Raw genomic sequence first — 13,203 nt, forward strand, 5'->3', positions numbered from 1 at the left:
CTTCACTAAAATCTAACAAAAACTCTACAGCCACAAGGAAGCAATTTTTTCCCCTGTCTTCCTAAATATTGCATTGACAAAACTCTGTAATTTACAAATTTACTAAAACTGCATCCTTCAATGCAGTGCTGCCTTATAGTAGCTTTAAAAATGCAAAGAACTACCTAAGTGCTAAATGCTATTATTAATGCCTATGTAAATAGAATGGTACAATTCTGAAGGAAAAACAAATCAAAATTTCTTGGTAGATATTATTCTCATCAACTGAGACCTTTATGGTTATATTAAGCCATGCTGGAAGAGACTCTTTTCTGCACCATGAAATCCTTGGATCAAGGACTATCTTTATGTTTAATCCAATGCCTCTCATATAGTTGATGCTTGGCATAATGATAGTGGCAAAGGACAGAGAGAGAGAGAGAGTCACTCCAACAAACACTAGAAGCCAAAGAGCCCTGCAGTTTTTAAACAAATTGTACTGCAATTCAGTGTTCACAGGAGAGATTTCCTTTCTTAAAACACAAGAACCAGATATGGAAAAGTCCTTAAAAAAGAAAGACTTGCCTCCTGCCCTCCATTTCCATCACAGGAAATTGTAAAACAGTTCCATCTTCCCCAGCTTCTCTAGCAAAGGCAGGTAACGCACATGAGAGATGTTACGCATACAAACAGGTAGTCTCAACAAACTTCTAATTCAATTATTCTTCAGGAGGAAGAGAAGACTGGAGTCTACAGAATGCATGTCTTGCATTTCTACATGAGGGGACTGATGGCAGATTTGATTCAGAGGGGGAATGTTGTAGTCCTCCTTAGCACTGGAAGTAAGATAGCTGTGACAGGCTGTCCCCGAGCTGCGCTGCTTCAGGGATCAAATTTAGAATCTCTTGCCTGGTATTGTGCTGGGCCCTGTGGGGACACTTATTATATCACTGACTTCCCTTGTAACCTGGGACAATTCATACCCCAACTCCCCAGTTGTGAAAGGATCAATAACATTTATTTGCTTTTATCCAGAACAGCTTATTTCTAATTTCATATGAAGCACAGCTCTTGCTTCATATGTGTATGATTTTATGTTAGTGGTAAGGATGCTATTGGGTTTTTTTTAATATATATACACACCCATGCTGACATACATATATTGTTTCAGCTTCTGTTTCTGTGTTGTTTCTGATGCTCAGTTCTTTGATATGGGTCTATCTGTGAAGGAAGCTTGATCATGCAAGTTGAATATTATAATGAAAATGGGTCAATGCTGGGGATGGATGTCATTCAGTATGTGCATGTTACCTGATCTGTACTTTTCCATTCTTTTCTAGTTTATGCTTTGTTTAAAATAACAAAATTAATATTCACTGAAAGATACCTTTATGCAGTTCATATCTGCATTAAGGATGCAGCTAAATCCCACTGAAGTAAAAGGAAAGGCTCACAAACTTCACAGCATCCCTGACCTTTCCCTCACATCTGCTCTCCTCTTCCCACACGTACATGTACACAGAGCCAGAAGATAAACAAAGCAGGAAAACAAATGGAGTCATACGAGTTGTTCATACTGGGTCACATCCCTGCTTTGACAAGGTACAATTTAACCTCAAGCTGAATCTGATTTTCATACACCATGGGGAACAGTTATGTAACAATGAACAGTTAAAACACAAATAGACAAAGGTTTTACAAAGCAAAGGTAAATTATTAACAGTTACTTAAAAAATACTTCTCACACTCACATATCTTGAGCTGAATATTATAAAACCACAACCTTAGCATTGCTATTTATGCATTAGTTACCTCTCATCCCAAGCAGATAACTTACTTGATATTTTATTGATCATCCTTATAGTCTAAATAATTTAAAATGAAAGCACCCTGATAAAAAGCTCCAGCTTTAAGGATATATCTCTGTAGTAAGGCTTTATACTGCTTTAGAACCGGATCTGTATGTGGTAGGCCCTTGCACAGCCAGAGGATTCTCGTGTTTGACACCTCTCTGTGGGACACTTGCTATTTCTTTCTGAATGTCACAAAGAGTCTTCAAACTGTCCCTGATGACAGTTATAGTCAAATGTACTGCATAGCTTTTTACCTCTGTGATTGAAAAACTTCTGTATAACAGGTGTTGGAGGCTATACATTGAAGACAACCTAGAAAACAGAAATGTTAAATATGCTTTCTCTCTTGTTTTTTTTGCCCTTCTCTTCCCTTACTCAAATGTTTATTTGAATGACTCACATTCCACCTCAGTGCCATCTCACTTCCATCTAAATAGAATTACATTCATGTTTAGTTACATGTGCAGTAATAAGATAATTCATAATCCAAAATCCAATCCCAAATTAAAGAGCTGCTAACAGAAATCTGCTTTTATCTCCTTCATTATATAGACCCGCTGTATGCCTTTACAGCATTATGCATGATGCAATTTTGCATTTTTAAAAGAATACAAATTCAATAAAGAGATGGGTAATCATAAAACAGAAACAGAGTTAAGGTGTATGTGGTACTAAAGATTGACCTCAGTTATTTATGAAGTCATTATAAAACTCCTCCCAGCAGGCAGGAGGAATCCAATGTAAAACTCATGGCCAATAAAGAGCACAGAGAGGCTGAAGAACAGCCGTTCCTCTGCAACAGTGTTGGAAGATATGCAGCTTGTAGACTTTTTTCCCTAAATTTGCCTCTCTTACTCATCTTATTCTATTTCAGTAAGTCAAGAGATGACTCATGGAACATCAAAATCCAGGCACAACAGAGATACCATAAAACTAGTCATTTGTTTTATACTGGGAATGTTGGCAAATTAAGATGTATACAAGCTGACTGCTCTCCCTAGTCCTCAGTTCAGCTTTTGACTTCTGGATGATCTCTCTTCACATTAATCAGTTGCACCGTGACTTTAGATTTTTAAATAGTCTTTCTTGTAATAATGATGTATAGCTGACTCAGGAACAATTGTTAAGGCTAAAATTGTAATTAAAGATATATGCCTATTGCCCAATTTGCTAATGCTACTTAAAACCTATTTATTACTTGTTAGAGGAATGCTTTCAAACTGCACTTAGACTAAAAACAACATTTTTTTCTATGGCAGACACATTCCAACTAAATACCAATTACATTTCAGGTCAGAATCCAGTATTTGAGTTTCAGTATCAGTTTTAAGTCTCTGCTAGAAGCGTTAAACAATCAAAGGAAAAGTTGAGAGCACTCAACTATTGCGTGATTGAAGTCTCCCAACTGCCATGAAGTGCAAAGCTGAATTTGGTTTGGGTTTCTTTTTGTTGTTTGTTTAATCCTACTCATATGTAACAGTGGCATTTGTGAGCAGTAACCAAAAATTTATATTAAACAAGAACTGCAGACAGCGCAATATACTGTCTTGTAAAAGATAAGATAGCTCCTGCTCCTGGGATAATATGATATTAGTATTTGTATGAGCTACACAGCATACGGTAAGTGATAACTGTTCCACATTACATTGTCTTTTAACCTAGCTGATGAGTCTATATAAATTCTGAAGCTAGCCTCTGTGACTGTGTGCTCTGCATGACATACAAAACAGATCTTTGTGAAAGACAGCAGGTGTTTAAGCTGAACGTTTCCATGTTCTCTCAGTCCATTCATACCTTATGTCAAATAAGTTTTCAAAGTATAATCCTGAACCTCTTGAAGCCCCAAAAAACAGATTAAAAACTTAAGGATTGCATTCCTTGAATGTTGTAAGTAATTTCTAGAACTAGAGCAAAAATTCACAAACAGTCTCTCTGGATATTGCAATAACCCATTGTTTTTTTCCTATTCTGTTCTACTAAGCAAGTTCTTACATTGGCCTTACCTATGTGCTCAGCACATGTCTGAATTATGTTCTGTTCTGTGTCCTATTCCCTGGAAAGAAATTATTTCTGTGCTGTACTGTTTTATTTTGGGAGGGATTTGCTTTATGTTAGAAAGAGTTGTTTGTACTTTGAGGCTTTGCACTAAGATCAGAAGCTGTAGAGATCTGTGATTCCACAGTCTTGGACTGGACTCCAAAAACTGTATGCCTAAGTTGTCCCCAAAATTGCAGGAGAGAGTGCCTAGCATCGTAACCTTTGGTTTCCAGTTTGTACCCCAAGCACTGATCTGATCCCTAATTTTTAGGATTGACTTCAACTTTACAGTTAAATTGTTCTTATTCCCCTAATCTTGCTTTTATAAGGTCAGGAACAAATGCTTTATATCTTTCATTAAAACACCTAAATAAATATCCATGTGCACAAAAATACAGCTACTTTATACATTATCAAAGATTTGTATATGAGCAGAAACTCCTTTCTTTTGAACATATTATAAAAAAGTTCTAGCCTGAATGCACACTGAAGGTTTCAAAAAGAATCCTTCATCTGTGAGCACTGCAGAGGAGCAGAATAGCTTCACAGATGCGTGTAAGACAGCTGCCCCCACCCTACCGATCATATTGATGTTACATATTTTAACACTTCCAACACCACTGCCTTGTGTTGCCTGCCCATTTATACACAGACTGAAAGTGGGTCAAGGACACACTGAAGAATTCTACTGTTCAAATCAATGTTTGAGTCCAAGAAATAGTAACTACTGCATAAAGAGGTCATTTGACATAGCAATCACAGTCAATAAATAAATAAATAAAGTTCCTACAGGTGAGGCAGAACCCCAGACTTTAGCACAAACAGGCCACGAACAGAGGGTGAGTTTCTAATTAAGAGAATTGCTATGGTAACCAAAGGTGGTCACACATAATTGAGTGTGAAACCACATGATGCTTCATGACAGAGGTGTCTGCATATATTATCCAGTACATTTTCTGTTTCTTAAATAGAATTGCATTGTCAGGTCAGACAATATTTTCCATATTTTCTGTGCCTCATTTTTAGCAACCAAAAATGTATCTCTGTGGGCTTCAGCAGAAATTTCAGCTCTTCAGCACCCTTCCTACAGCCAAGGCAGCAGAAGCCTAGATGCGACTCCCTTATACAAGCTAGCAAACAACATGGGAGGATGACATTTACAATGGGATTTGTATGAAATTCAGACAAGAAAGGGCCTCTGTCTTTTATGTGATATCAGAACAGTCTATGCACGAGGACAGGTTTGAAGAAATAGTAGGGATTATTGAGCCTAACTGAACCTAACTTACCCTCAATCACACAGTCACGAAGTGCAATGTTTGAGCATGTGTCCCCTAACCGATAACCCAATCGAGTGGGACAGAAGAGCACCATAAATTCCATAATGTGTTGGCCAAGCAGAGCGATCAGGGACAGAGGTAGCACTTCTCCTCAAAATGGGAGGGTGTACACTCCTCCTAGCTCCTTGACATTATGGCCATTCAACGTGTGTTAGTTAAAAGTTAGCATTTACAGATGACATTTTATTATCACAGTCAGTGGGAGATAGAGAGGAAAGTGACAGTTCTGGAGACTGAATTATTCAGTGCAACCAAGACCAGCCTGGTAGGAGCAGAGGGAATGCTTAAAACCCACACTATGTCAACACAGTGACTTACCTGGAGCAACAAGCAATTGTGATTAAAACAATTTATTTAAATTTATGTATGAAAATTATTTACTAGCTTAAGTACCTCCTTCTAGACATTTTAGAGCATTATCTTAACTAATTAGCTTATGCGTTATCTATGTAATGAATCATATATTATCTGTGTAATGAATCTTAATGAAGATTAAAGAAAAATCTGATTAATACAAATTGTTATTCTGGTGTAAGGTTTCTAAGATTTCTGTTAAAACCTTTTCTTGAACATGTGGATATGAATGAAAGAACAGAACCTTGGCTCACAAGTTCCCATTTCTCTATACCAGCTGCACATAAAGGACACAGAGCTGCTTTAATACATCAAATATTCCTCCAGTCTGAAGGAATCTTGGAGTGTTCCTCAGGACATGCTGGATTCAGAAATGGGGAGGATAAAGACTGAACTATAAATGACCTTGGCCTATACATCAGCTTCTGCGGGACTTTTGCTACTATTGCAACTGAGAGAAGCTGTGAAACTAAATTCTGTAAGAACCCCTTCAGGATCTTAACTGCCCTTTTCCAAAGAATGTACTTTACCTTATATTGGTGGTGGTTCTTGACATGCACTGTATTTAACAGCTTCTCTCTGTTCAAGGTGGCAATAAACAAGTTGACATAAATTTCACACTATCTCTAATTTAGCATATTTTTGCATTCCTGTTGTCTACAAACCAAGGACATGTCTGTTTTGCATCTTTAAATGAGGGAGTGGGCTCTCGTCAGTCTCTCCGCATATCCAAAGCGACTGTTCACCCCCGTTGAAAGTGCTATCTGTATACACAGTAAGGCGCTGAGGCAGTCAGGAAAAGCATATCTGACTGAAAAATATTCAAAGCTAAGTCAAAACTCTCAGTCAGCACTGTACTGCTAATCTAACTGTGTTCCGCCGTTTCTGCATGTCCAGATTTCCCATTAATTACATCTCAGCGGGAGCTCTGCATAATGTGGGGTGGTCAAAGATTTTCAATCACTAAGGGAGAGCAGAATATCATAGTCTGCCTCTGTCACGCAGGGAGGACAACTTTGCTCATGCTGATTAACTACAGCAGTTGACAACAGATGTTATTCGTTAATTATTGACATATCCAAAGGGTCCTATGGCTTGACAGAATCCATAACAGATACATTATTTACTTTGCTGTATCTCATCATGGAACATATGGTGGCAGTTTGATGCATTACAGATTTTTTGTTGTATGCGTTCCTACATTGAATTCCTCACTCCTTTTTCTGTTGCTTCTTGATGCATCAGAAAGTGTACTTTCTTTTGTTTTCCTTTCTTCTGTTATTTAATTACCCTCTAGTTCTGAAACAGTAAAGCTACTGAGGCACTGATGCATCTCTACTGATGTGATTGCCAGTTCACACATTTTATTCGTTCTACCCTTAAAAAAAAAAAATCAAGCAGATGGTTTCAAAAAATGCCAATTATGTCTAATATATTGTTTGAAATTAAAGTATCATTGCAAAATGCCTCACATCTTATTAACTACTTGAACCTATACCTATCACTTTGGATGCAGGAGGAACTGTATGTTCCACCACTGTATTAAACAAAAGCCTACTGAGAATTTGAGCTGCTTCGAGATAAATCTGAGTGAACAGCTAAATTGTAGGCTACAAAGTATTAATGTGTATCTAATGCTTAGAGCTGAAAAGCAGAATCTTCAAACAGCTCAGCAGCTTAAAGAGCACAGTACAAAGGACATACTGATTTTTTATTTAGACTTATGCTTAAGAGAAGACTTGCTTGTGTAGATCAATGGAGTCTATTTCTCATGACAAATGTTTGAGGTGTTACCCGCTTTGACTTGTAGCTGGAATGCTACTTACCTATATTAAATGGCTTAACTATATTAAATGTAGGCGTCTTTATAAGCCTACATTCCCACCTGGGGACCTGTATTACTGAATATTCATTTTCTTATAACAAATAAAATTGAAAAATTTAATATTCATAATTTAGTTTCCTACTAGAAATGGAGATGTAGAAACTGTCCCTGAATTTCACACACTTGCAAAAAACACTTAATTCATGGAGGAATTAGCACTTGGAAAAAATTGAGAACCAAGTGAGGAGAAAGGAAGAAATAAATCAGATATTTAAAAATTAGTATAAAACTGCTTAACTCTTTTCTTGCTATATTCTCTTAATCTGTAAATATTTTCCACAAAGTGAAGCTATATAATATGCATCTGAAATCTATCTTACCTTAACTGTAATTCCTGAGGAAAGTATTGTCTTTCACAGCTCTGACAAAAGCTGGTGGGATCCATTATGAAGAGGCTACATCATGCAACGTTCGTGGCTTAGAACTCAGGCACTGAGGAAAACAAACCCTTGTTGTACCTCTTAGCTCTTCCCAGACAACATGTAGTACCAGGAATAAAATGAATTATGAAAATATTCTTAGTAGAAAAATGAACTAGGTAGAGCCAGAGTTGAAGCTCTGCACAAAGATGAATTGCCAGAGATATGATTTCCAGAAAACTGAGGGTGGGGAGTTTTTTGTGATACAATAGAGATTCCAAAAACATCACAAGAAGCTCAGCACAAGAAGGTGTAAAGAGCACAAGTCCAAGTGCATGAAAAAGACATAGAAAGCTTCACATACAATGAACAGCACAAACCACCACGTCTGGCATTTTGGAAAAAAAATGCAAAAATTGCACAGGTTCACACTATACTGTAAGAGTCACTGTGTTCACATAGCCAGGGCAAAGAACGACTGTTTCCGCAGAAGAAAATTCTATGAGAAGGACAACTAAAGGTGCAATTGATAAATGGCCTAAGTAAATGAAACATATTAATTATAAGCTGGATATGAATAGAGATATATAATCACTAGAAAAATAAAGATGTACGTATTTAATAATGACACACATTGTACTGGATGAGGTACATGCACTTGCTGAGCAATGTTAAAATATTAGAAAACTTAAAAAATGTTGATAATAGCATCAATATTATTGAACTGGAAATAAAAAGAAAGTCATCATGGTGCTCAGAAATGACATGTAATAAAAATCTACTATTATAATGCAGAAAAAAAATTTTGGAAAATGAGCATGACAAACATGAACACATATATACTGTAGTTTATGCTATGATTTTCTAGAACAATATTAAATGTGACTTATAATATACCAAAATATCAGTTGTCTACTATTTAAATTTTTGAAATATAGTAAGATTACTTACAATACTTATTAGTTAGGAGGTCATTTTGAAAGACTGAAGAGCAGTAGTAAAAATCTCATTTTAAACATCCTCTTAAAAATATCTTTGCTCTTTCTTCTGACAGATTTTTGTATAAAAGCTTTCTCTTCATTTTCTAAAATTTTTTTGGAAAAAAAAAAAACACAGTAAATCCTGTTCTTTTTTCTCCTGAAGAAAGAAAAACTTTAAGCTCCATAGGCTCATCTAGAAATCCCAAGTCAATGCAGCTGCCCAGGTGCAACGTGAACCTTTGTCCAGATTCACAGAAGAACGAGTAGCACCTTTCAGTGATCTTGCTCCCTCCAGGATTTTGAAAGTGGTAATGAAGCGGCAGCAGCTCGCATCGGGGCAAGACACCGGGATAAGGTTAAATGCTGCGGCCGCTGGTTTCGCCATGTGCACGTAAGGGGTGTGACATAAACTCTCCTCTTTCCAGTCTTCTCAGGGCCAGGGTTTTGAATCTACAATATTGTATTAATTGTCCTTTTCCTAATGATCACATTTTACTCTTCCCACAGCAGCTCAAAGGTTCAGACATGCTGGTAGAGAAGGAAATAAAGCTCAAATTTCCGAGTAACAGACAGTCAGTAGTGATATTTGTTCTACAGGGTTGAAATAGTAAATCTAGTGGAGTGAGGCCTTTCCCAAGCCTTTAACTTCACACAGCCTGAAGACAACAAGCCCCCATCGATAGCCAGGGACCATTTGTGGTCTGGTACCTCAAGCAGATAGAAACGTAAAAAATTATGGCTTGAAACTACACATTAAAACTTTGTAAGCATAATTTTGCTTAAGAACTTAAATGAAAAGCTATGAAGAAATATGAAAAGCTTATAGTCTGTAACTGTCAGCAGCTAGCATTGGTACTGAAATTGTTCTAAAAATATCTTCCAGATTTGCTTAGAAACAACAGACCACCAAAGAAAAATCCCATGGATTGCTAAGACAAATTCAAAAGAAGTTCTGTCATCTAGCTTCTATAAAGACACCTAACTTACCACAGATTTTAAAACATGTGGATGCCTAAACATCATTACGAATTTTACAGTAAGAGTCTTTTTCTACAAACCTTTTTTTCACATGAGCAGTTCAACTAATTGGATCTCTGTGTAATAGTAATGGCTTGAAATTTTTTAACTGAATTACTCCGCTGACTATTCTGTGAGTACGAGGAATCTACTAATACAACATTTTCCTAAATTACAACTTTGCCTGTTAGGTGGAAATTGGCTAAATGTATACCACAGTTCCAGTTTACAACTTTCCATTTAAATGAGCATCCAAATCTAGCAGCTTGTTTTCACATGGTTTGGAAGTATCCAGTTATGAACCTAAGATACAAAAGTGTCAGTCTGACTATCCAAATGTGTCATTTCTCAGTGAGAGGAACTCAGACGTACGTACTCTGGTTCTGACGTGCAGCATGGAGCGTTGGGCTCAAAAACTTTTCTCAGGTGACCACAAAGTTCAGAGAAGTCGACATTTTTCAGGGTGTTGTCAGCTTGTAGGCATATCCCAGATCTTTAGACTGTCTTTAAAATAACTTTATAATTCTCACTTTTCAAAAAAGTCAATTAAAACAGAGGGAGAGTAAAACAAATTTCCGGAACAAATCAGCATCACAGACATAAAAACAGTAGCGGTCACAGTCTCCTGATCTGTACTGAAACATCAGCTATACTGAAATTATATGGATGCCATTTAGTTTGCAATAGATCCTATATAACTTATTGAGCATTTTTTCTAATAGCAACATGCAAGATACAAATTTATGTTTGGCATTGTTTTTCTTCATGTTTGCTTCAGTGATTTATCTAATACACAATTATAAACTGAAATATTCCAAATTTCTTTCATTAAATATCACTTTTCATAAGATAAGACTATTTAACAAATTAATGCCTGATACCTATGTACATCATTCTAGAAACTCATTGAAAAAAATGAACGTTAATCACAGAAACAATTACAAAACAGCTGACAAGAACAAATAAGGTATAAACATGCTCTCTTTCAAACATAAAAAGATGTTATTTTTTATTTTCTTCATTGTAAAGTAACATATTTCAACCAGATTACAACAAAATTAACCACAGGATATTAAAAAAAATACAAGAAAGTATTTAGAAAATTATATATAGACATTTGCTTAAAAATTCTATAATGTAAACAGTAGCATAACAAGTTAAAATAATATTACATACAATTTGTTAATACTTATGTGAACACTGTACATATGTATGGTTTAGAATTGACACTATCTTTCCTGAAGTTGTTTAACAGGAATAAAAAAAAATTCTCTAAAAAATCAAAAGGAAATTCAGCTTCTTCAGATGCCAACAGGTTTGGTCCTACATAGAAATATTATTTATTTCCATATTTACTAAGAAAAGAAAATGCAGCCTTTCAAGAACTAGATTTTCAACCAAATTTGCTCTTCTATATTTTTTTAACTTCTTAAATAATTTAATAGTCTACTGAAGAAACCAGCTACCACAGTTTAGCTTCTGCTGACATGGATTCACTTTTGAAATCTTGTTAAACAAACTGATTCCTCCTACATGGAAGTGCAGTACATTTGTTTATGCAACAAAGATTTTTTTTAAATCCTGATATTTGTTTGTAAATTTGGACAATTCATTCCTCTCTAAACATTGCAGTGGTGTTTCTGGTAATTCATGCCAATATTAACCAAAAAGTAAACAATTTTTATTAGTTAGAAGTATGCTCCAATTAATTTTAAAAAGAGATTTTATAAATAATCTTAAGTTATATGTAACAGGACCATACAAGTACAGTTAGTGCAGAATAATAAATAAAATTTACAGTGTCAGACCACTGTGTTGAACAAGTGTTTTATTTTTCACTGAATATGTAAAATACGAAGCAGGGTAACTGATATTTTTAAACACATTATATAATAGACTTCATTTCATATATGAAAGTGATTCTTTCAATACATAATGTTAAGAAACTGCTGAAATGGCTACCTATTCCCCAAATTTATATTCCCTGTTGTGATAGACAGTGTTGACTGAAATATCCCGACAAAAGGAAATGGAAGGAGACAAATTCTTTACTTTCTTGAGCTGTTTGACCACATTTCCAGAGGTGAGTTGAGCTCAACAGAGAAATATTCTTATTACTGTTTTCAAGGAAAAAGTTGTGTTTGCATGTTAAGCTTGGTCATTTTCATATACACCTGGAGTTACAAGCAGCAGAGCATAGCGCTGCTATCGGGAGCTGCAGGGGGTCTAGGAGCAGAATTTTGCGAAGAGGTGTTTATTTTTCTTTTAAACAGTGGTTCCACAGGTTTTTCATGTTAACTACAAGCAGATAACTATATTTGAATCCACAGATATACTGTCTGTCCTCAGAGTTACAAGGTATAAATTTGGGGTGGGTTTTTTTCAAACCTTTGAAATAGCAAAAGACTTAAGAGTAGAACTGAGAGATCCCTCTGTGCTTTGAAGCAAAGTAAAAGAATGACATCTAGATCTGAAAGTACTAATAACTAATACTGATAACAAAATATCACTTCTTAAATAATTAATTTGTCCTGACAGACAGTATCAGTAGTTCACTCGGGGCTCACTGAGTCTCATTTATTACTAGCTTGCTGCTCTGAAACAGTCACCCCCATTTGTTAGTAGGTTCTTATTAATTAATTTGACAGCTACCACGCAGATATTGTTCTGTATAATAAAACATGATTTTGTAACAACAAGCGCACCTTAGCATACAGGTCACAATTTTGAGCCAGTGATCATTAATACCATTACGCCCCTTCACTAAAAACTTGCCGTATTAACCCAATCACAATGGTTTATGACTTCCAGTAGAATCTGTAAGACAATATAATTTGTTTACAACTATCACATCAACAATATATTCCCTAAAAACGACTGGCTTTGAAAGTATTAGTCTTCCTAAGAGTATGTGACTTAATGGACATATCAGTTTAAGCCTGTATTACTACGCTATTATGCTGCCTCATACAAACCTTGGAAATTTATTATTATTGAGAAACTTAATTTAATACAAAAGCTAAGTCAATGCAATGCATTCTTTATAATGAATGACAGATTCTCTAAATGAGATTCTGAAAAAACATAGTCAATATTTAATGAATTAATACTGATAGACAATCACATTTGCAAAAGATGCAAGACTCCTGCTTTTTGTTTCTTAGGAAATTGTTCATTTTCTATACAATAGGAGAACAGCATTAAAATGAAAAGTAATGCCATTTATATTTACAATTTAATTTGAATAGTCACTAAAGGTTCCAGATGAGCATCTCTAGAGACTTAAAATGTCTACAGATAAAAGGGAAACAAAATAATACTACACATTTGTCCACAGTGCCTCATACTATGCTGTAGTCCTCGGCTTGAAGGAATAACTCACGTCATGGCCCGAGTTCT

Source organism: Apteryx mantelli, chromosome 16 (assembly GCF_036417845.1).
Source record: "Apteryx mantelli isolate bAptMan1 chromosome 16, bAptMan1.hap1, whole genome shotgun sequence".
Taxonomy (NCBI): Eukaryota; Metazoa; Chordata; class Aves; order Apterygiformes; family Apterygidae; genus Apteryx; species Apteryx mantelli.